Below are 23115 nucleotides of genomic sequence, written 5' to 3'. Positions count from 1 at the left end.
TCACCTAGATCCAATGAGTGCTAAGTGTTCCATTTATTCTCATGAGAGATGGATTCATGTTGAATCACTACTCATGAAACATGGGTCATCGAGTTTGACTCAAAAATCACACAGTTAAATCCTGATATTCACATCACAATTTGACTAGCTATGGAAATCATCTCCTACTTATCAATTGATGAGTTTAAGGGGCTTTCTAATGAATGGTTCATAAGGCACAACACTTGGTGAAGGTTTTGCAAATGGGGTTGCAAGCTTTGGGTTTAATTGTGAAGGAAACTCCGCAGTTAAGCGTGCTCAGGCTGGAGTAGTACTGGGATGGGTGACCTCTTGGGAAGTCTCGGTGCTTCACCCCTGTGAGCATCACCTAGATCCAATGAGTGCTAAGTGTTCCATTTATTCTCATGAGAGATGGATTCATGTTGAATCACTACTCATGAAACATGGGTCATCGAGTTTGACTCAAAAATCACACAGTTAAATCCTGATATTCACATCACAATTTGACTAGCTGTGGAAATCATCTCCTACTTATCAACCAAAGATTGTTAATGATAACACTATCCCAAGCCAACTAAAAAACCACAATTAAGAAAGATTAACATTAAATCCAAACCATCTAAGAGGGTTAATAAAATCTAACAACCAACAAATTAAAGGAACAAACTAAGTTTTTCCTTTTCTTTCCTTCTTTTAGGATCAAAGGGTCATATCAAGTTGAGGAGGAGACTTCTTTGAGTGTTTTCAAGTATCTGGGATTCAACTTTCCTCAATCATAGCAACTTTATTTTGCCAATAAAAAGACTCCTAAGATCTAGCCTAAAGTTGAGATCCCAAGACCAAAACACCACCAATACCACTAGCTACAAAAGTTGGGATTTTTTCCAGAGTTGTTCAAATAACTACTACCTAAACTGTAATATGCTAGATTGAGCTGATACTATCAAGAAAATTTGCAACAATGGACCTATGCCCTATTGCAACATGATGATTAAAAAAAATAGAATTAAGAAATCAATAAAAGATAAAGAAGACACATTGATAACAAGGATCTCTTATGGAAGTGTTATCTCCTTATAGTCATTCTTTTATAAGCATGAATATAAAGGGTATAACACTAATAGGGGGATCCTAAGGAGGTAAAATAAAATAAAATGAAAGAATTTTTTTGTGAAATAGATAGCATGTGTATGCAAAGAAGGAAAAATTCCTAAACATAATTAAGGTAAATAATAGAGAGAGGAAGAGAGTCCGGGGAGTCAAAACCATTTATGACCAAAAGAAGACCAAACTGGCGAGTTCAACAAAACAAACAAAGGAAACCAAAAAGAAAGGGCATAGATCTTGAGAAAATACTATAAAATTAATGTCAATACATTATTGTAGGATAAAGCCTAACTACTTGGGAAGTTTCAGAAGAGAAAAGGGGAGAGGATCAAGCTTAGGGATGTTATGTCATGCTAATCATTTATAAGAGTGGTTATTTAGGATATAACATCCACAAAGAAGATCCAAGAGCGAGACATAAACAAAAAAGAAAGAAAAAAATATAGAAAGATTGAGACAATTGAGGATCAAATACTTGATTTTATTTCAAGGGGATATTGTTACCCTTGAATTTGTACAATTACTTGAAAAACTTATCAAGGGTAGACTAGCTCCTTAACATGAAATTAAAGCAAGCTTAAGTCTACATGAAAGATGTAAGAAAAGCAAACTGAGTGAGAGCTAAATAAATGCCAAAAAACCTAAAAAGAAAGGATACAAGTGTGTAGACAAAAGATACCCGGATGATTTATGTATGGAGTCACACTACAACAAAAACTTGACAAACCGTTTGGGGTGACAAATTTAAGAACCAAATGGAGTAAAAATAATATTGGAATAATGACTGAAAAAATTTTTAAAAATGTTTTCAATGAATGGTAAAAGAAAGTTTTGATGGGGCCCCAAAACCCTTTACAATATCTTCAAAGATAGATTTCCAATAATTTCAACTAATACAATAGTTATCCCAAGAGTTGGTAACACAGATTAGGCACAACAACCCAAAATAGACCAGCCAAAGATTGTTAATGATAACACTATCCAAAGCCAACTGGAAAACCACAATTAAGAAAGATTAACATTAAATCCAAACCTTGAATGCTTTTTCTCTATTTCCCAACTGTGAGGATGATATGATATGGAATGGTGATCCTAGTGGTTAGTTCAAACTATCTTCATTTTTTACTTGTAAGGAGAAAGGAAATCAACCTTTATGGTCTCAAGCCTAGATAAAGGGTCTCATACCAAAAATAAACATCTTCTATTGGATTTTGCTTCAAAACAAAATCCTTACCTAGGATAACTTGCAAAAGAGAGGCATTAATGTAGTAAACAGATGTACTTTATGTAAAGAAGGTTTTGAAGATAGAGATCATTTGTTCTTGAATTGTTCTTACAGTCAACAAGTGTGGACTGCTATCTCATCTACTGGAATATAACTTGGGTTCATCAAAATAATGTTGAAATTTGTTTTAAAAGTTGGAGGTGTCCTTCTAAGGATCCTGATGTTGATTTTCTATGGAAAATAACTCTTCCCCATTTATGGTGGGGCATCTGGAAAGAAGGAAATAATAGATTTTTTAGAAATAAAGAATTGCTAGGATGGGTGCTTGGACAATATATTGTTAGAGCAATAAAGGAAAATTTTAAGTCTCAGAGAAAAAGTGATCAAAATTTTCAAATTGATTCTTTGATGAGACCAAAAGGTTCTAATTTGAAAAAAGATGACCCAAGATTGACAACTAGATGGAAGGCTCCTCCTATCAGATGGCTTAAAGGAAACTTTGATGGTGCTACTAAGGGAAATCTGGGTAGAGTAGGGTGTGGAGGTGTCTTGAGAGATCATAGAGGTAATATAATTGATGTAATTGCAATACCTATAGGTAATTCTAATAGTTACATAGCAGAGGCTATTGCTACTCTTTATACTACGAGGCTTGGAGTTGAAACTAGTTGTCTGCACCTCTGGATGGAAGGAGATTCATTAAACATTATTAATATGCTTAATAATAAAAATTCTATTACCTGATCGATTGAGGAAAGTGTTATGGAAATTAAAACTTTAATGAATAAATTTGAAAAAGTGATTATATCCCATACATACTGTGAAGGTAATGTCGTGGCAGATTGGATTGCCAACTATGTGAGCCAAATGGGATATAAGATGACATGGAATTGTGACCTAAGGAAAAACATGGATCTCAAAGCCCTCATTAATTATGATGCTACTCATGCAATGGTGGGAAATATTTGCTAAGATAAGAAATTTAATGATATTTGGGAGTGTGGCTATGGATGCCAGTGTTCCTTCCCTGAGGAGGTGCATTTATGAAATTTTAATCTTGGCAACACACATATTAGTTTTAAGGCATGTTTTATTTGTTTCAATGAATGCATGGTATGTGATTAACTCTTCTGCTTTCTGCCTTCTATTGATATTGGTTTGTTGTAGCAATTTGAGTTCTCTAGAAATGGGTGGAGAGCCATGAAAATAGGAACCACAAAATTGTAAGGCTTGGAAGGCTAAAGTGGATGTATGGAAGATTTTGCAAAAGGGGAATGTGACCAATTATTTGGAGCATCTTTATGGGTTTAAATCTCATGTTACTGTGGTGTTCTTTAAAAAATAGATAGAAGATAGGGTTTCTCTGCATTGTAGTGCCTGCCCCTAGTTTACATTTTCGAGCTACATTTATGATATGATTGCCAAACTCTTTTAAGCCAATTTATGTTTGATGAGTAGTATTATTATTTTAGAGATTATCAAATGATGTTTACACTCAGTTTATTATATGATGAGATTACTTGGTACTCTATATTTCATGCATGTATGATGATTATTCAATGGTTTTAGTTATCGATGATGATTAGTTAGATGGCTTAATATTTTATGTGCTTCTTATGGATACTTACCCCATACTGCATGTGTATGGTGTGCGTGTTGTTTTATTTATGTATGGTGTTTCTGATATGGTTAAGGAAGGGAGTCATAGTCACCTGCTAGTCGAGATCTACACGATGCACCACTTCCTACCATTGTCTGTTTAGCTTAGAATATTGTGTTTGTACATGCGTGGATTTTATGCAGGTTGCAGGTACCGGGTATCGACTTTCCTAAATTGTCAGGATGAGCGTACCCTATCGCACTGTCTCAATGGTAAGAGAGGGGAGATAAACTCTTAAGTCCAAATCCTAAACCCTTTAGCCAATTGTCCTAATTGATAATTAGGACAAGTATCTAAGTTAAGTACCCTCCGAATGCATCAAATGATGTAATTTTGTGATTATAACCCTTTTGTTTGATTTGGTATGTATTTTTCTATGATGGGTTTTCGTATGTTGCTTTATGAGTCCTTGGTGTATTTTCTATTAATTAATTCTAATTAAAAAGACTAATTAATGATTTAATTTAATAAAGAATTATTATGATATCTTTATATTTAATTAATTAATTAATTAAATAAAAGAATTAAAGTTGGAGATTAAAGTTCAAGATATATTTAGAACAGGATAATATTTATTTAATTTAATAATAATATATTTGGAGTTCATTTTTAAATAAATGCTAAATATCATTGTTATTTAAATTAATCAAATATGTTATCAATTAAGTTCTAAAATAAATTAAAAGTTGAAAGATATTAATTTATTAAGAATTCTAGATCGCATGATCTAAACATGAGTTAAATTTAAGAATTAAATTAAAAGATTAAATTATAAAAATTAATAATGTTATTTTAATTTCTTAAAAGTGCACATAAGATTTAAAGTAATAAATTAATTAAGAATTGAAGTCAAGTGAAATTTTAAATAAAGTTATTTAATAATTCAACTTAATGTGCATGAAAGTTGAATGCAAAAGAATAAGAAAAGATAATAAAAGTTAAATTGGAGTTAACTGAGTTGTGCAAAGAGTCTTCTTGGGTAAACGCACAATTAGTGCCCGGAATTGAGGAGAAATTGCTTATCACAACTTTGGGGGTTCATTTTTGAGAGAGACGAATTTGGACGAGAATTTTTGGGAGGCAATTTTTGGAAGCAAATTTCAGAAGGCTGATACGAAGAAAGTCTTGGAGGGGAAGGTTATTGAGATGAGCGAATTCGCATACAGTTCCTGGAGATTGCACAATAGCATCAGGATCAGGTAGGGTCTTGTGTTTTGACTATCCATTAAATATGCAATTATCCCTTCCTGTCTTCTTCGTGTCTGGGGTTTGTAGATCTAAATTCTCTGTGATGAAAGTTTTAACAGTTCAATATTGTGAATTTATTAATTGCTCTTCAATAATTTCTGTATCCATGGAGACTAGATGAATTATTAGAACCCTTGTTTTCTTGATTTAGAAATTAACATTTAATTTAGTAGGGGTTTTGATTTTTTTTAAATTGAAAAGTTCTAGATAAATAAATTAAAAAAAAAAAATATATATATATATTTATATATTACATATTTATCCTTTGGAAGAAATTGTTTTTATTAAAAATTAAACAAAATTAATTTTTAAAATAAAACTTATTTTATTTATATTAAAATAAAATAAAATAAAATATATAAAAATATATATATAATAAAAAATAGTGGGGGGGGGAGGGAATCACCCCGTACCCGCCCCCCACTGTCGGAGGCCGACTGTACCTGCATCGCAGGTACTGCGACGGTAGGTACAGAGTACTGCCGCCGCAGGCCCTGCGACCGCAGGCCTGCGGCCAAGCCGATGGGCTATAAACATTGTGTGAATAAAAAAAAATATAAAAAACTTTGATTTCGTTTTTTTTTTTTTTTATAATTTATTAAAAACAAATTTTATTTATTTAAAATTTTTAAATAATAAAATTATAATATATTTAATTTTATAATAGTTTAAACTTTATTAATATTTAATAAATAAATATTAAATGCATAGACATAGTTTGTAAATTTTAATTTATTAATAATTTTGCTTAAATATTAATAAATTAACAATTAATGGTTAGATTAAAATAAGTAATTAGATCAAATGATTATTGATTAATTTAATTAAAAATTAGTTTAATTAAGTTAATTAATAATGAATTTTATTTGACTAAATTATAAATTTGGATATTGATTTAATGAAAGTTATTATAGAAAGGGATAATCGTAAAGGGTAGTTGAGAAAACCTAGTTACTTGAATTTGACATTAAACTGAAACATAAACCTTACCTTAACTCAAACAATATACTTTCAGATCCAATCCCTGAGACTTTGATGTTGTCTTTGTACTTTGAATGTTTTGGGGTTGGTTTAGCATTGACCAGTTTAGGTTGTTACCAGAGGCTCGAGGGTTGTGAATGTGATGTCATGATGATTTGGTCTCGATCTTTCTTAACCTGACCATGGTAATGTGATGAAGTGCTCTATGACATGATTGTGTTACTGTTTGTTGTTGCTTTCCAGTTTCCTTGTGTGAAGCTGAGGTGTATGTATTTGAGAATACCTAACTTAACCATTTCTGAGTCTCAATCAGTTATACTTGTATTACTTTCTAGTTGCTCATTAGAGAACCATTGGATTTTGTGACTTATCATTGATGCCTTCAGTTGCTGATAGAGAACTGTTGTGATTACATGATTACTATTTGATGTTATCTATTGCTCATGAAGAACTGATGTAATTTTGTGGATTATCTTTTTATGGTGTTTTTCAGTTGCTCGTATAGGACTGAGGTGGTTTTATTATGATTCTTTGATTTACGAGTTCATGAGCTAGGGTAGGTTATCTATGTGTAGAGTCAGGAAGTGGCTTGCAATGGGGTTCGGAGCCCTAAGAGGCTGCCTTGAGAAACCCATTGTAAGTCATTTTTAATAAGTGAAAACATTTACACTAAATGAGAGAAAATGAACCTAACAAGATAATTGTATGTTCTCTCCCATGCCATGAGTGCTAGTACAGACTAGGATGGGGTAGAGAGAACGCTTGGTTACGACCTTGCATTCCATAGTATGCCTCGTCAGTATGAGAGGATACTAGTGGTCGCAGGATCAGTAGGGACCCAGGATTCCTAAGGGATTGCTCAGGTAACTTCTACATGACTTTTGCGATGACACTTTCCCGCTTGCATATTAGGTTTCCTACGTGTCTTGTGGTACCTCTGGGAGTTAGATGTCGATCTTTTTTAGGGACCCTTGAGTTAGCATACTTATAGGATTTCCTGGACTTAGAGAGTATTTTTGATTATAGGTTTTGTTATACTATTTGGGACTTGAGACTATCTCCTCAGCGCGGTGGGAGTGGACCATTTAGGTTCCACGCGGTCGGGTGGTAGTGCTTTTACTCTTATCATTGAGATCTGTTCCATGGTCACCGTGGCTGGAGATTTCATGATTGGCATTTACCTTCACTATGTTCTTGGATTATTATGATGGATGGTTAGATTTTATGATAGATGTTTTATCATTATGGATGTATCATGTATGGTGAATAGTTTCATATATTTTACTTTACTTTGTATCATGGATTTGAGGATGTTGTATATTGATCTTTACATATGTATATTCTTTTAAGCCTTTCATACCCTGTGACTTGTACAGTGGATGATTGAGCATTCCGAATTAATTTGCCAAGAGGCATTCGGAACAAATGTATAATATGGACATGGGACTTCTGATTATTCTTTCATATTTATGTGGTATTTGTTAGACTTAGAATTAATTAAATTTAAACGTGACTCAACGTCTTGGGATCTTTAAGAAATGTAACTTGCAATGTATGCTTGTCGATGATTACATGTCATTGCTTCCGCTACTATGTGTTTGATGTGTATGTCATACTTTCTTACTTTAAAAAAAAAATGTTTAGCAAACTTAGTGAAACTTTAGGTTAATTCTTTTGAATCCCTTGGCAGGACGTTACATGCATGACATGACTATGCATTTGATAGAGGAATTCATAGCAGAGGTTATAGGCTTACCAATGGAAGGCATTAAGTTTAGAAAAGAAATAAGTATTTCAAATGCAACATTCAAGAAATTTCCCAAAAGGGAAGCAAAGGACAAAAACTTAGATAAAAATGGTGATTTCTATGAACTAGGTTAGATAAAGGTCATTTGGGAAGATATGCTTTCATGTACTCATGGGTATTTTATCTTAGATGGTAGAGCTAAACATGTGCATAAATTTCACTTTGTCTTCCTTAATAATTTTAGGCACAAAGATAGATGGTCATTTCCTTTTTATTTGAGATTCTCTCTTCTCCAAAATTTGCCAGCTCATAGGAAAAAAGAGTCACATCCTATTCTGCATGAAGGGTTGATTCTTCTTATAGAGGGTCATTGTAAAAAAATGGCCATTGTATCTTCTCCTTTGTTAGACAAAAAGAAGGGTTTCACTACTAAAACTTACTCTAGGAAGAGTAAGGGTGATGAAGCTATTAAGGGTAAAAGGAGGAGTCTGAAACATGAAACCCAACAATCTCCTCAGCAAAATGTTGAAGAGATTACTCAATTTGATAACTCAAAAAATAAGGAGGAGAAAAATCTGGAGGAAGAGAGAAACACAGATGTGGGAGATTTTAGCTCAAATTTGGAAGGCTACCCTAATAGCAAGGGGGACAGTGGAAAGGAAGATGAGGAAGAGAGTAGTGAGAAAAATTCAAGGTCAGGTAATGTAGGTGAAGATGGAAATCAGAGTGACCATTCCAAGGGAGTAAGAGATGATAAAGAGAAAATGGAGAAGGCTAAGGAGGACCCTATAAATATGAGGGAGGAGGAAAAGACAGAGAAGGACGAGTCTTCTGACAGAGAAGAAATGGAGAAGGATAAAAATGACTCTCTTCAAATGGATTTTATGCTCTCCTTTTTGCATATTGCAAAACTTAAAGTAGATACCACGCTAAGAGCTAATTCATGGATGTATAATGAACTAATGAGTCTCAAAAGGAAAATGGAAAAGGTGCAACAAAACCAAGATATGGAATGTGCCAAGCTAAGTCAAATGGAAGTGTAGGTGGGTAATATACTAGATAAAATCAAGGACTATGAAGAAAATCTTCGGCTACTAATTAAGGAAAGTGGAAATAAGATGGAACAGGTAACCTCCAATATTTGTGCTACTGCTGCAAGTTTAGGAAAGTGTACCAATAAAGAAATTATGTCTCCAAGGGGACCTAGTAAGAGAACTAAGCAGAGTTCCAAGAAAAGGGCTATGGAGGCTACTGGTGGTTCAGCTACTGATTCCATTCAAGGTGTTGCAGAGATTGGTAAAGAGGTGGTCAAAATGATTAAAGAGCTGCAATAGCAGCCTTTACTATCTTTGGTCATTGGTCTTTGGTTTTTGTTCTAGTCCTGGTTATATTTACTAGTCTTGGTAAATGGTCTCTGCTTTTGGTTCTTTCATCTGGTAATTATCTGTTGTTAAAACTAGGTTCCAGGTCCTTATAAAACCTGGGTTCAATTTTTGGATTTTTGTTGTGGTTTCAGGTCCCTATAAAACTTAATTTTGCTACTGTTTAAACTCTAGGTTTCAGGTCCTTGTAAAACCTAGTAGTGCTTCATGTTTTATCTTTTCTTTTTTGTTAAAGGGTTTTGAGGTCCCTTCAAAACCTATTTTTACCATAATATAAAACATTAAATCCAAACCATCTAAGAGGTTTAATAAAATTTGACAACCAACAAAATTAAAGCAACAAACTAAGTTTTTCCTTTCCTTTCCTTCTTTTGGGATTGAAGAGTCATATCAAGTTGATGATGTGATTTCTTTGAGTGCTTTCTAGTAACTAGGATCCAACCCTCCTCAATCACAACAATCTTATTTTGCCAGGAAAAAGACTCCTAAGATTTAGCCTAAAGTTGAGATTTGAAGACCGAAACACCACCAATACCACTAGCCACAAAACTTGGGCTTTTTTCCAGAGTTGTTCAAATAACTACTACCTCAACCATAACATGGTAGATTGCATTGACACTATCAAGAAAATCTACAACAATGGACCTATGTGCTATTACAACCTAATGATTGGAGCTAGAAGAGGCAAAAACCATCTCCTCTGAACTAGTATTATCAGTAATCACCACTTTTTCAAACTTATAATAAATAGTAGGAATCCCTCCCCCAGTTGAAGGAATCACCTCCTCCCAAGAGATATTTTAAGTAATTGTATAGTTCTCTGATAAGGCATCCTTTTTTCATTTAGAGAATTGTTGTGGTTCCACAATGCACACCCCATTCCCTATTAGGAATGGGGACCCCCTACTTTTTTTGGATCCCCGAACTCACAATTCAGTATCTAGAAAAAATTGAAAATTTGAAAAATAAAAAAAATCCACAAAAATTAAAAAATCAAAAAAACCAAAATTTGAAAAATTGAAAAGGTCATAAAAATATAAAATTTGAAAAAATATAAAAATTATAAAATTTCAAAAGAAAATAAAATAAAAATAAAATAATAAAAATAAAATAACCATGCACCTGTGTACCTTACAAGGGCCATGGGATTGCATCCCACCTTTGGTGGGGTGTAATGCACACTACGCATTTCAAAAATAACACACACAAAGAACTATGTTTTTGTATTTTTATGTTTTTTTTTATGAATGCAATCTAATAGTACAACTAAAATGAAGTCCTATTCTAACAAGGGGTTAGTAAAACAAATAACAAGAACTTTAAAGAAAATAACATGAAATTAAAATCCTAATGGACATAAGTTACAAAAAACAACACATCTACAAGTTAAGCTTTCAAAGAAATTGGTAGGTAACTAATGAAAGTAGGAGCAACGCTTCCTCAATTCCACTAGTGCAATCATCAGTGAGAAACTTAGTAATCATATGATATTTCACTTTTCATCAAATCACAAGGCCACGAAAAGTGCGCTCATGTGAGATAGAGAGTTATGCAGGCACAATTCAATGATTTCTTCTCGAGCTAGATACGTTGGTAGAATTTGTAAAATCATAGCAAACACCAGAACTAAAAGATCGCACAACTAGAAACAAAGCAATAAACCTTTGGCACGATCACAATTCCATGAACAAAATTCACAAAAATATTACACATTCAGGCAAGAATCACTACACTCCAAATGTGAGCACCAAAAGCATAATTTTATTGCAAAATAACGATAGCTTAATATAGAATCTTTGCTTTTAGTTGTGTGTTTTCTTTTAGTTGTGTGTTTGCTTCTAGTTGTGTGTTTGCTTTTAAAGTCATGTCAGTCCATGGGGGGTGAGGTGCACTTGAGATTTTATCTCAAGATTTTACTAACTACTCTTTTGGTTCTTATTTCAGGAAGAGGTATTTCCTTGTGAAAACATGTGGACAATTGTGTATCTTATACCAATTGAGAAATGGACATTGCTTGCAGAAATGGAGAGACTTTCAATCTAAAAATTAGGATTCTAGATCAACAAGTTCTCAACACTTTGCAAATTTAAAAAAATGATTATTTTAGGTGTTGTCAAATTAAAGTCAAAGATAGCAAGGGACGATCCAAACTTCAATTGGTTCAAACAAGAGGGGTCTTCTCGAAAGGTTGTTAAGATCATTGTTTGGCATGAGAGTTTCTAAAAAAGTTCTAAAAGAGGAATGCAAGGGATGTTCACAAAAGATCGAATCCAAGAAATGACACCGATGTCCTGGCTACATAGTCAAAGCATAATCGGGATATAGAAGATAGATTAAAAAAAGGAACAGTGTTAAGACTGAAGGATTCTAAAAGATTTGAAATGGAAAAAAGATACAATTTCAAAATGAGGTATCTTGTGATTAAACATTGCTTCATCAAGGAGTAAACTACATGGAGCCATTATTCAAAATTTTCCAAAAGGTTAAAAGAATGTGACAGCCCACTAAGAGCCCTCAAACTAATTCTCTCATCTAGTCAAGCAAGTGATCGATGAATGAGCCACAAGGAGTAGAAGATGGTTTCTAAGCTGTCCAAAAACTTGAAATGACTACATCTTGAGAGGTCGATGGGAATGAACGCACAAATCACACACTGAGCTTGAAGGTTCTGGATCCTAAAGTTTTTGATGGAAATGTTATTCAAAATATGATTGAAGCATCTAAAATTTTGTTGGTGTTTGGCACACGTTGAAAGGATGTTTGCTGATGAAGAAATGCCTTGGTCATATCTTCCTTTTTTTGAGGGTATTTTTTGTGGTTCCACAACGCATGCCCCATTCCCTACTAGGAATGGGGACCCCCCTACTTTTTTTAGATCCTCGGAGTCACAATTTGAAATCTAAAAAAAATTGAAAAATAAAAAAAAAACCAAAAAATTGAAAAATCAAAAAAATTGAAAAAACCAAAAAAATTGAAAAATTGAAAAGGTCATAAAAAATTAAATTTTTTAAAAATATAAAAATTTTAAAATTTCAAAAAAAAGAAAAAAGAAAAAAGGAAAAATTAAAAAATTAAAAAATAATAAAATAAAATAACCACATACGCATGTACCTCACAAGGGCCGTAGGATTGTAGCCCACCTTTGGTGGGGTGCAATGTATGGTTGCACACTTGTACGGTGTGCATTACGCACCACTAAGGGTGGTGCAGCTATAAAGCCCCCCCCCCCATGGACTTTCTCACCCTTTTTTTGTTTGTTTTTGTCATGGTGTTTCAAAAGCTTCAAAATTTCTTAGCATCGTACCCTCCGCACTTATATTTAGGTGCATTCAAACCCCATTTAGAGCCGCGCACACTTGGCATCGCGCACCCATTCAATATCGGGCTACGCACATTTTTGTGCCAAGCACTGTGTGAAAACTTGGGGCTGTATGCCTCATTTAACACTATGTTGTGCACATTTTTTTTGTGTCGTTGCATGCGCTTTTGCACCACCATGTGTGCACTTGGTGCTGTGCAACCCATTTTCATTGTGCCATGCGCCCCATCCAAAACATGGACTGTGCATCCACGCCACCAAGCTATGTTGTGCATGCATGTCCCCACACCTCTACACCACTTTAAAACCCTATAATTTTTTTAAAAATATAAAATATAAAAAACCAAAAAATATATATTTTAAAGAAAAGCACAGCTTATTTATTTATTTTGCATTAAATAAAATGAGGAATTGAATGCTTTTTCATTTTAATTTTTTTTTAGTTTTTCACTATTTTGAACTAATAAACATCTTTCTTGTGTCATGCAGATATAATGGCATCCACATCTGGAGAGAAAATGACACCTAAGCCCATTGCATTCAAGTTCCAAGGTGTGCCGTCGAAGTCGAGGTTTCAAGATGACTATGCAAAAATTAAAGATACTGATTTGAGACATTTAGACTTGGGAGAGTTCCTTAGAATCTACAACAAACCCATGGAGAGATTTTCCCTAGTATCCTCTTTGATTCAATCCAAGTTGGTGAGTGTAGCTTCACATCTAGTATCAGTACAATCAGTAGAGTTGATCATGACACTAGCACAACATTTTGTTCCTGAAGAGAGAGTGGTTAAGAGTGTAACTAGAGAAGTTGTACTAGACCTATGACTCAATAATATTGAAAGGGTCTTTCATCTCCCAAGGGCAGATCAGTTCATAAGACTCTCCTATGAAGCAACTGAGAGGTGGTATAGGGAATGCTAGAAAGAGGTGATAGAAATCATTCAATCATCTTACCTCATTGAGAAACCTCCTCGGGGTAGGATAACGAGAAAGGTGGACATGACTAGGGGATACATGAAGGACAATATTGGCTATTCTATCATTCTTTTGAATAGAGTCATGTGTCTACCAACAGCTGACCACCTTAGTGCTTTCATGATCAATTTCATTGAAACAATCAAGATGACAAAGATGCCACTGGATTGGGCCACCACATTAAGTGAAAACTTGTGTGAGCAATTGGGGGCAGTTAGAGACAAGAAGAGGTTCTATATGACTTCTTACACGGTATATCTACTTGCAGCAAGGGTGACAAACTACCCTAGTTCATACAAAAGAGGCAATATATAGGATCCTAATGCTTGGCCCTACATTGTCTACCCTTAGCTAGTGAGGAAGAAGCTATTGACATAGAGTAAGGAATACAAAATCGTGAATGACGCATTCATTTTCACAATCATCCAATTCATAGAAGGTGATTATGTAAAGAGGTTATTTGGTGTGGCAATAGCATAGATAATAGCTCTTGGGGCCTACTACATCCAATTTAAATAGAGTCATGGATCTACTAGCAACTGGCCACCTTAGTGCTTTCATGGTCAATTTCATTGAAACAATCAAGATGACAAAGATGCCACTAGACTGGGCCACCACATTAAATGAAAACTTGTGTGAGCAATTGGGGGCAATTAAAGACAAGAAGAAGTTCTATATGACTTCTTACATGGTATATCTACTTGCAGCAAGGGTGACAAACTACCTTGATTTGTACAAAAGAGGCAATATGAAGGATCCTAATGCCTAGCCCTACATTGTCTACCCTCAGCTAGTGAGGAAGATGCTATCAGCACAGAGTAAGGAATATAGAATCATGAATGACACATTCAGTTTCACGGTCATCCAATTCATAGAAGGTGATTATGCAAAGAGGTTATTTGATGAGGCAATAGCACAGATAATAGCTCTTGGGGCCTACTACATCCAATTTAAGACATTCACATATCTACGGGTAGTTGGTGCCTCTATAAACCCCAAGATGCTCCCTAGATATCTAAGTGACAAACTGGTGTTATTGGAGATTGCACGATAGATTGAATCTACATATGAGAGGGTGAAGAGACAACGAAGACCTTGTTGGACATAGCCCTTGGTCATAGGGCCATACCAGGTGAAACAAAAGTAATATATTTTGTCCTTTGAGTGGGGGTGGGAGAATTATCTCCTCAAGGAGTATAATTCCCCTAGGCCCTATTTTGATAATATCAAAAAAGTGGAGAGTTTGGCTGGCAGGGAGTTCCACCATAAAGATGCCATTGAAGACCATTGGATGAACGTAACAAATGACTATGATGTCTGTATAAGGGACTATTAAAGGATGTCTTTTTATTTGGCAAAGAAGGCTCTCAAACTGAACATTTTGGAGGAACTAAGGCAATAAGATTCACGAGAGTTGCCAGACCCCCTATTCAACTGAGATAAAATCAGAGAGAGACCCATCATGAATGTTGAGGTTGATAGAGAGGAGGGTGATGATATTAATCATCAAGCAAGGCATGTCGTCAGAATGACAAAGGATTGGATCAAGAAACCTTTTCAACTTGATCCAATACCTGACATCATGGTCTTTCATGCTCAAACCCACCCAAAGAAAGGTAGAGGGAAGAAAGTTACAATTCCTACCTTTGTGGCCCAATCTCCCATCAAGCTAGAGATAGTATACCAACCTAACCACACAGCTAGATAATGTCATCCTCTAGAGAGGAAAGGAAAGAACAAAAGGAAGAGGACCTCCCCTTAAAGGATTGAAACAAAACAAGGTGAAGCACAAGCACCTCCCCAGTAGCAAGAAGAGAGTGCACAAGGGTCCAAGGATATTGGAGCTGCTCAAGTCCAAGATGACCCTCAATTGCCTCCCTTTGTGCCTAGCTAGTTAGAAGAGGGAGAGAGTTGGCAGGGTTCCATTCCTCCTTCACAAGAAGAGCCAACATCCCCTTCTGCCTCTACAAAACAAAAGAGGATTAAGATCTGAATGAAGAAAAGGAAAAAGAATGAATAAGAGAATGGTGCCTTTCCCATCTATTCTAGAGACCATTCTAGAAGGAGAAGAGGAAGAAGAGGAGATAGATGAAGAGGAACAAGTTCCCCTATAAAGAAGAACTTGGCTAGCTAGAGCCATAGAGAAAGAAAGGAGGAGTACCATAGGCACATCGCCATCCCCCCAAGCAGGACCCTTGGAAGTCTCTTTTTCAGAAGGTGAAGAACAATAGTGGGTGGATGAGCAGAATGAAGAGGCCAATGAAATTTTCAAAATGTTAGATTTTGATTTTATGCCCATGGGAATAGAGCTAGTTAGGTACAAGATCAAGGATACCCCTACAAGTGAACCCCAACAAGAAGACTGGATGCAAATGTCGCCAGATTCACAAGGTCTTGATCTTACTCCCCCATCTCCACCACAAGTCATAGTGGTAGATAAAGGCTCAATTACTCCTTCCCCCTCAGAGCTCAAAAGAGGAGTAGCTTCAGAAAGAACCATCGCAAGATGAGGAACCAGAACAAATGGAAAAGAATAAAGTGTCAAAGGAGGGACAAATGGTGGAATATTCTCAACCACCTTCCCAAGACACTTAGGTTCAATATGTAGGGTTTACTAAAATAGAGGCCAAAGAAGAAGAGCCCTCACAAAGGGAAAGTACTCCGAGGAGGAGTGATAAGGGGAAAGAGGTAGAAGAGCATACTCCTTTGTCCTCAAGAGGTAGGTCTTCAGCTTAGTACATCCCAAGATGGCTCTGGAAAGAAATAATGAGGAGTACCAAACCTCAAGTCCATGCTGATGAGGAGGAAATTTTTGAGATTTCTGAGATTTTTAATAAACTTGAGTCTCCATTACATGAGGTATGATTGTTGGCATTTTTCAACGATACACAGGACTAGTAGTTGTTTGCACAAGTGGTCGTTCCACCTGAACACACAGATGTAGAAAGCCTTGGTCTCCAAGACTATCAAATTAGAGAGGTTATGCTTGGGAGGCCTACACAAGATACAACTTGATTAATGGTGACTATGGAAATTAAGGAGGTCTTCAAGAGAATGGATTAGGAAGAGGTCAAACTCTGAACACTTCAAAGGAAAAATGAGATCCTAAGGGGATATTTGGCCAAAGGTAGTTGGTCCTCTTAATCCTAATCACCCCGAAGATACATTGAACACCATTCTTAGAGAAGGGGAAGCTATACATGTGGATCCATTTTTGAAAGCCTATCAATAGTGGCAAGAAAGTTTTGAGGATAAGGGAATTTTGATAATCCAGGGGAACCTGAAGTTACTACATGCTATATAGGAGAATGTGAATAAAATGGTGGAGATTTTGAAGTAGGACTTCAGTATTATGGATGAAGTAAGGGCCTGGAGTAAGGACTTACAAATTTTGCAAGCCATAACGGGGCAAAGGTATAGAGTTTTGATAGATGTATAAATAGGGGAGGAGTTAGACATGATTGATGATTGGATAGAGAAAATTATAGATAGTAATAAAGTAATGGAAATATTACACGCAGAGATTCATTGGCTCAAGGACTAAGCCAAGAGTGAATTTTGGAAGCAGAGAGACACTATAGCAATGTATGCTTAGATATTTTTGAAGATGAGGAATAGGAGAAGTTGTTGCCTGTAGAGGTAGTAGTGGAGAGTTTTAAGAAGATTTTTGTGGAAGTTGCTAATGATGAGGATATCTAGCATGCCTTCAAGACTGAAGAAGCTTTGTTAGAATTGGATACCAAACTTAGAGATTTTGCTGACACCCAAATTAAGGTAGACAATTATAGAAAGAAGGTCAAGGAAAAATAAGAGGCTTTAAATTTACTAGATGTAGCAAGAATCACTGAGATTAGAGAGAAATTCAAGGGCAAACACCCAAACATAGCTTTGGGATAAAGGAGAACAAAACCTAGAAGATAGAATTTCAATTTTGACACTTAGTAAAATTTTGAGATTTTGGACCATTTTGAGGTGTGCAGGTCCACAGGTCCATAGCTCCATAGGTCTGCAGATGTGCATTTTTGAAAGCTCCATCGACAATTAACTACTAGTTTAAAAAATAGAGCTTTCCATGCATTAGAAACACATTTTGATAGTAGTTTAACTCTGATAAATGCCTAGTGAAGGATCAACTTCCATTTTTAGCACTTCCAGATACTTCTACTTTGACTCAAATATTTCTCATTCTTTCTCCTCTCATAATTCTTTGTTTTTTAACATGTAAAGGCTCATGCATCCATTTAATGAATAAAAAATGGATGGAGTCCTACTTAGCACCGGTTAGATTGTAGTTTGTATATAATTAGTTTGTTATTACATTAAAAGCTTATTATTGCATGAGAATATGTCTCACTCTCAACATGAATTGAGGAGATGATTTCTTATAAATACCCTATTGTAATATGTAATCAAGGCTACTATTATTTTGCAATAAAATTATGCTTTTGGTGCTCGCATTTGGAGTGTAGTGATTTGTTGCCTGAATATGTCATATTTTTGTGAATTTTGTTCATGGAATTGTGTTTGAGCCAAAGGTTTATTGCTTTATTTCTAGTTGTATGATCTTTTATTTCTAGTGTTTGCAACGATTTTATGAATTCTGCTGATGTACCTAGCTCAAGAAGAAATCATCAAATTGTGCCTACATAACTCTCTGTCTCGCATGAGTGCACTTTCTATGGCCTTGCAATTTGATAAAGAGTGAAATATCATACGATTACTAAGTTTCTCACTGACGATTGCATCAATGGAATTGAGGAAGCATTGCTCCTACTTTCATTGGTTACCTATTGATTTCTTTGAAAGCTTAACTCATAGAAGTGTTGTTTTCTATAGCTTATATTTGTTAGAATTTTAATTTCATGTTATTTGTTTTACTAGCCCCTTGTTAGAATAAGACTAAAATTTAGTTGCACTTTTAGATTGAATTCATAATTTAAAAAAAAATATAAAAATACAAAAACATAGTTTTTTTTGTGTGTTATTTTTGAAACATTGTGTAGATTCTTCATCTCATCCAAGATCAAAATGAACCAGAAAAGGTGTCCTCATGAACATTCACATTTATCTTCAACTGAGTAGATTCTAGTAGTTCACAAGATCATCTAGAACCTTGGAGTCGATTCACAAAATCAGCTTTTCAAGAGAGGAGTTCGCATGAATTCCTATCGTTTAGCATTGTGTAAAACAACAGCTCAACAAGAGTCTCTTAGATTTAGCTTTGACAATACCACACTTTGCTTCCAAATGATGAGTTCTAAAGAAATTTTGACATCTACATTGAATTCCTTCATAGTCTAGATTTTAAATTTAAAAAGCCTTTGGTTAGAAAAGTTTTATATTTGCTGACAAAATATTAGAAGCATCACTATCAAAAAGAATCTAAGCATATGTTGAGTGAAACCGATTAGAAGAGGCATAATCTACCATTAAAAAATATATTTAAAAAGCTTTACCCACTTCTTCAAGAGAAAAGTCCATCTATATATGTAAAATGTGAACCTTAGATCCTCACACACAGTTGAACATGGTCATTATCTGAAAGATCATCCTAGAATGAATATGAGATTATTCATTCAAGTAATCCAACAACTCGACCTATTGCCTTCTAACTAGAAGGATTTTGGCTTTTCTCTTAGAATGAGAAGTGGGCAACTAGACCTCTAGAATGAAGGATTTTAAGCTATATGAGACATGGAAGATTAATCTAAATATATGCAAGATTATTCTAAGAAATAAAAGAAACATATCATGCTAAATAGATGTCTATTAAACTAATATGAGATTGATATGCAAGAATATTGAGCTAAGGATGCAAGAGAAAATTAGTAGATATTCCAACATAAGTTCAATGCAAATTCAAATCAACCTCTATAATGAGGAATCAAAGGCTTCTTAAATAGAACCCCAGAATCGATCAATGATCAAGACTAATCAGAATGGATGATCAATATTGAAGATAAGACTTAGTCATAAAGGAAAATTCCTTATGAAAAGGAAGTTAACTGATTTTTTTTGAGTGGAAAAAGGAGTTAACTGATTTAATTTTAAGTTGAAAAGGGAGTTAACCGATTTAATTCCTTTTCTGATTTTAGTTCACAAAGAGTTTCCATTTTTGAACTAAAGAGAAGATTTGGAGAGAATATTTAATTCAATAAAATAGAATATGACCTCATAAATGGATAAACTTTAATTAATTGAATAATTAAATTCAATAATTAAAAAGAGGAGATAACTTATTAAATCAAATATATTTAATTCCTTTGTACATTAGCTAAAGAGGTAATTTTAATTAAATTAAAGTATTAGCAGTTACAATTAAATCAAATCAAATCAATAGGTTTATTATAGATAATTTGAGTCAATACGTAGGAATTAAATAAATAGTGTGATTAATGTAAATCATGGTTTTCTACATTTGACACCTAGGTCAAGTAGCAATTATAAGAATCGAAATTGCCTAGTAAAATAGGACTTATGAATGATTGAAATAGACTAGAATTGGTTTACATGGCAATGTGCTAATTTTGGGATATTACATTTGCCTATCTTTGAATAAATGTGTGAGCATCACATTCAATTCAAAGAAATCATAAGTATAATGCAAAGATCAAGAAATTATATTAGTTCCAAAATTAATGATACAAAGACCAATTGGTAAGCTTTAAAGGTTATCTTGAAAATAAAGCTTAACCTTAGGGAATCTAGATAGAACACCTAGATACCTAGATTGAGAAGCTTTTAAAAATTATCTCTAGAATGGAGCTTAACCTTAAGGGATCTAGATAGAACACCTAGATACCTAGATTGATAAGCTTTTAAAGATTATCTCCAAAATGAAGCTTAACCTTAAGGGATCTAGATAGAACACCTAGGTACCTAGATTGATAAGCTTTTAAAGATTATCTCTAGAATGGAGTTTAACCTTAAGGGATCTAAATAGAACACCTAGATACCTATCCATAAAAGATAGCAAGATCCCATCATGAGTCATAGAATCATCCCCAAAATGAGGCTTGACCCTCAAGAGTCAGGGTTTAGACTATCTTTGTACCTATCCACCAAACTCTAATAAGGACTACCACAAGATGTGATTAGCTGATCAAAAGATGAGATAGATGACGTAGATGTTAGATAGAAAGGGGACAAGATGCCTCAAGTGATGAGATGCCCTGAGTGATGGGAACATAAGATTCAAATTGAGTTGAAATTCTAATTCAATGATGTAATCATCCTACCCCCTTGGAAGTGAAATTGAAAGATGACACACTAGAAATATGATGTAGAATAGTATATTGAAAGATACTAAAGAAATCCAAGGTTTAGAAGAATAGAGAATAGATTAAAAGAAAATTCAGAGCCAATTTGAAGTGATTTTGAGGTCTAGAAGACCAAGTTTGACCATAGTTGACTTTAGTTGACCTTTTCTAAAGGTTTGGAAATTTTTTAAAGAAAATGTGATTTGAAAAGATCCCAAGATGCAAAAAGTATAAAAAAAATGGACTGCACATGCCTTCAATAGCATTGGTTTGAAAATTCTAAATTTGAGCTATTAAGTGTGTCAAATTTCAAATTTGATCCCGAAAATAGATTCAAAGCGATCAAATTAGCTAGAGGTCAATTTTTACATCAATCGGAGCACTTTGAAAAATTAGGCCAAAATCTATATAAGGGCCCATGAGGTCATTTTCAAATCATTTGCACTTTTTTCTTTTGTGAAGAAGAGAGCTCTAAGGTGAAAATGGTGGTCCCCTTGTTTACACATCAATTCGAGTGCTCCCAATGACACAACTGGCTAGTGGACTATGGAAATCGAGTAAGTAGTTGATAACCTTGTTTCGCATTTAATTTTTCATGCTTTTCAAGATAGTTTAGGTCATTTTTTGGTGTTTTTAATTGTTGGCTTGTCAATTCTCATTTGAGGATGTGTCTCCTTGCATGAAGCCAATCGAAGTTCACACAAAGAAGTACCATCTTGGTACATCATCACATGGCTTTGTGGGTTTTTTCACATGGTGGATACCCATGTGTTGTCTTAAAAACCCTAATGTTGGTTCATTGTTCACTTAGTACTTGATCACTTCTCATGCAAGAAAGTGTATCCTTGCACAAGGATGTGCAATCTTGTGTGAGAACATGAGATCTCATGTGAAACTCTAGTGTTAAGAGCAAGTTTTAGCATGTGAAATTTGATTTTTTGTTGCAATTTTGCACTTTCTTTCATCGTGTTTGTTTAGAAGAGACTGATAGTTTTCTTGTTGTGTTCATGTGTGCAGGTTACATTTCTCAATGTTAGATTTCAATCTCATTACCCACTATATGAAGCTTTATTGCAAAGACTTGATGACATTGATATGGCTCATATTGATAGATTGGGGTTATCATACCTTTGCTAGATTGCACTAGTGTAGCATTTCCATTCAAAGACGAACACCTTTCATCTTCCACAGGGGGAGATGACTATCACATCAGAGGACATCTACTAGATACTAAGGATCCCATTCCATGAGCTAAGAGTGGTCTATGCCATAGTGCCATGGACAAGCACAAGGCCACTAAGAGCCATCTTTGAGGAGGAGTTGATCATGGGTAAAGCCATCATGTGGGAGGAGCTAGTCCATACATATGAACACACAGATAGATTGGAAATAGTGTTAGGGATATTTATCAATTGTTTCTTGATGCCTGACAGAGGCTAGCATGGACTAGAGTGAGGATGGGGTAGGATGTTGTAGATGACGTTGGTGACATTGGAGAGATATGGGTGGGGTTAGTGCATGCTTGCCTATATGTTCTATGAGATGCACGAGATCATCAACCACAAGAGGAGGAGCATGGTAGTCAGTGTATATGTTCTTCAGATATGGGCATGGGAGCACTTTCCAATTATGAAACCTATTTTTGTAGATGAGAGGTAGCCCGTGGAGCCATACATTTTTAGATATAAGGGCTAGCTTACCTAGATTAATGACTAGGAGCATGAGATCCATGGCCTACAAGAGTAGTTATAGATAGAAGAGAGGAGATTTGAGTAGTAGTAGGATGAGATCCAACTACAATTAGCTAGGGCAGCCTATTATTTTGTAGCTTATGTAATGGTTGTACCCGATGAGGCTAAGCTAGTGCCTCAATTTTCATGATATGCTAGACAGTCTTAGGGTGAATGGCCTGTAGTGAGAATTTGTATGCCTCCTCCACCACCAATGGGAGGTGAGGGGGAAGGAGAGAGTTAGATTCATTTTTGTTACTCCAATTTTGATCTGGCTCTATAATGATTGGTGTACTAGCACCACATTGTACCATTTTTTTTGAGATTGACAGTGCTTGAGCAACGCCCATTTTTGTACACTTATATATATATATATATATATATATATATATATATATATATATATATATATATATATATATATATATATATATATATATATATATACAAGATTTTGAATCAAGTACCATTTGCATGTGT

This window comes from Cupressus sempervirens, chromosome 3, assembly GCF_028749045.1.
Source record: "Cupressus sempervirens isolate cs-2001-9-10 chromosome 3, ASM2874904v1, whole genome shotgun sequence".
Classification (NCBI taxonomy): Eukaryota; Viridiplantae; Streptophyta; class Pinopsida; order Cupressales; family Cupressaceae; genus Cupressus; species Cupressus sempervirens.
Note: the sequence above shows the minus strand (reverse complement) of the source record.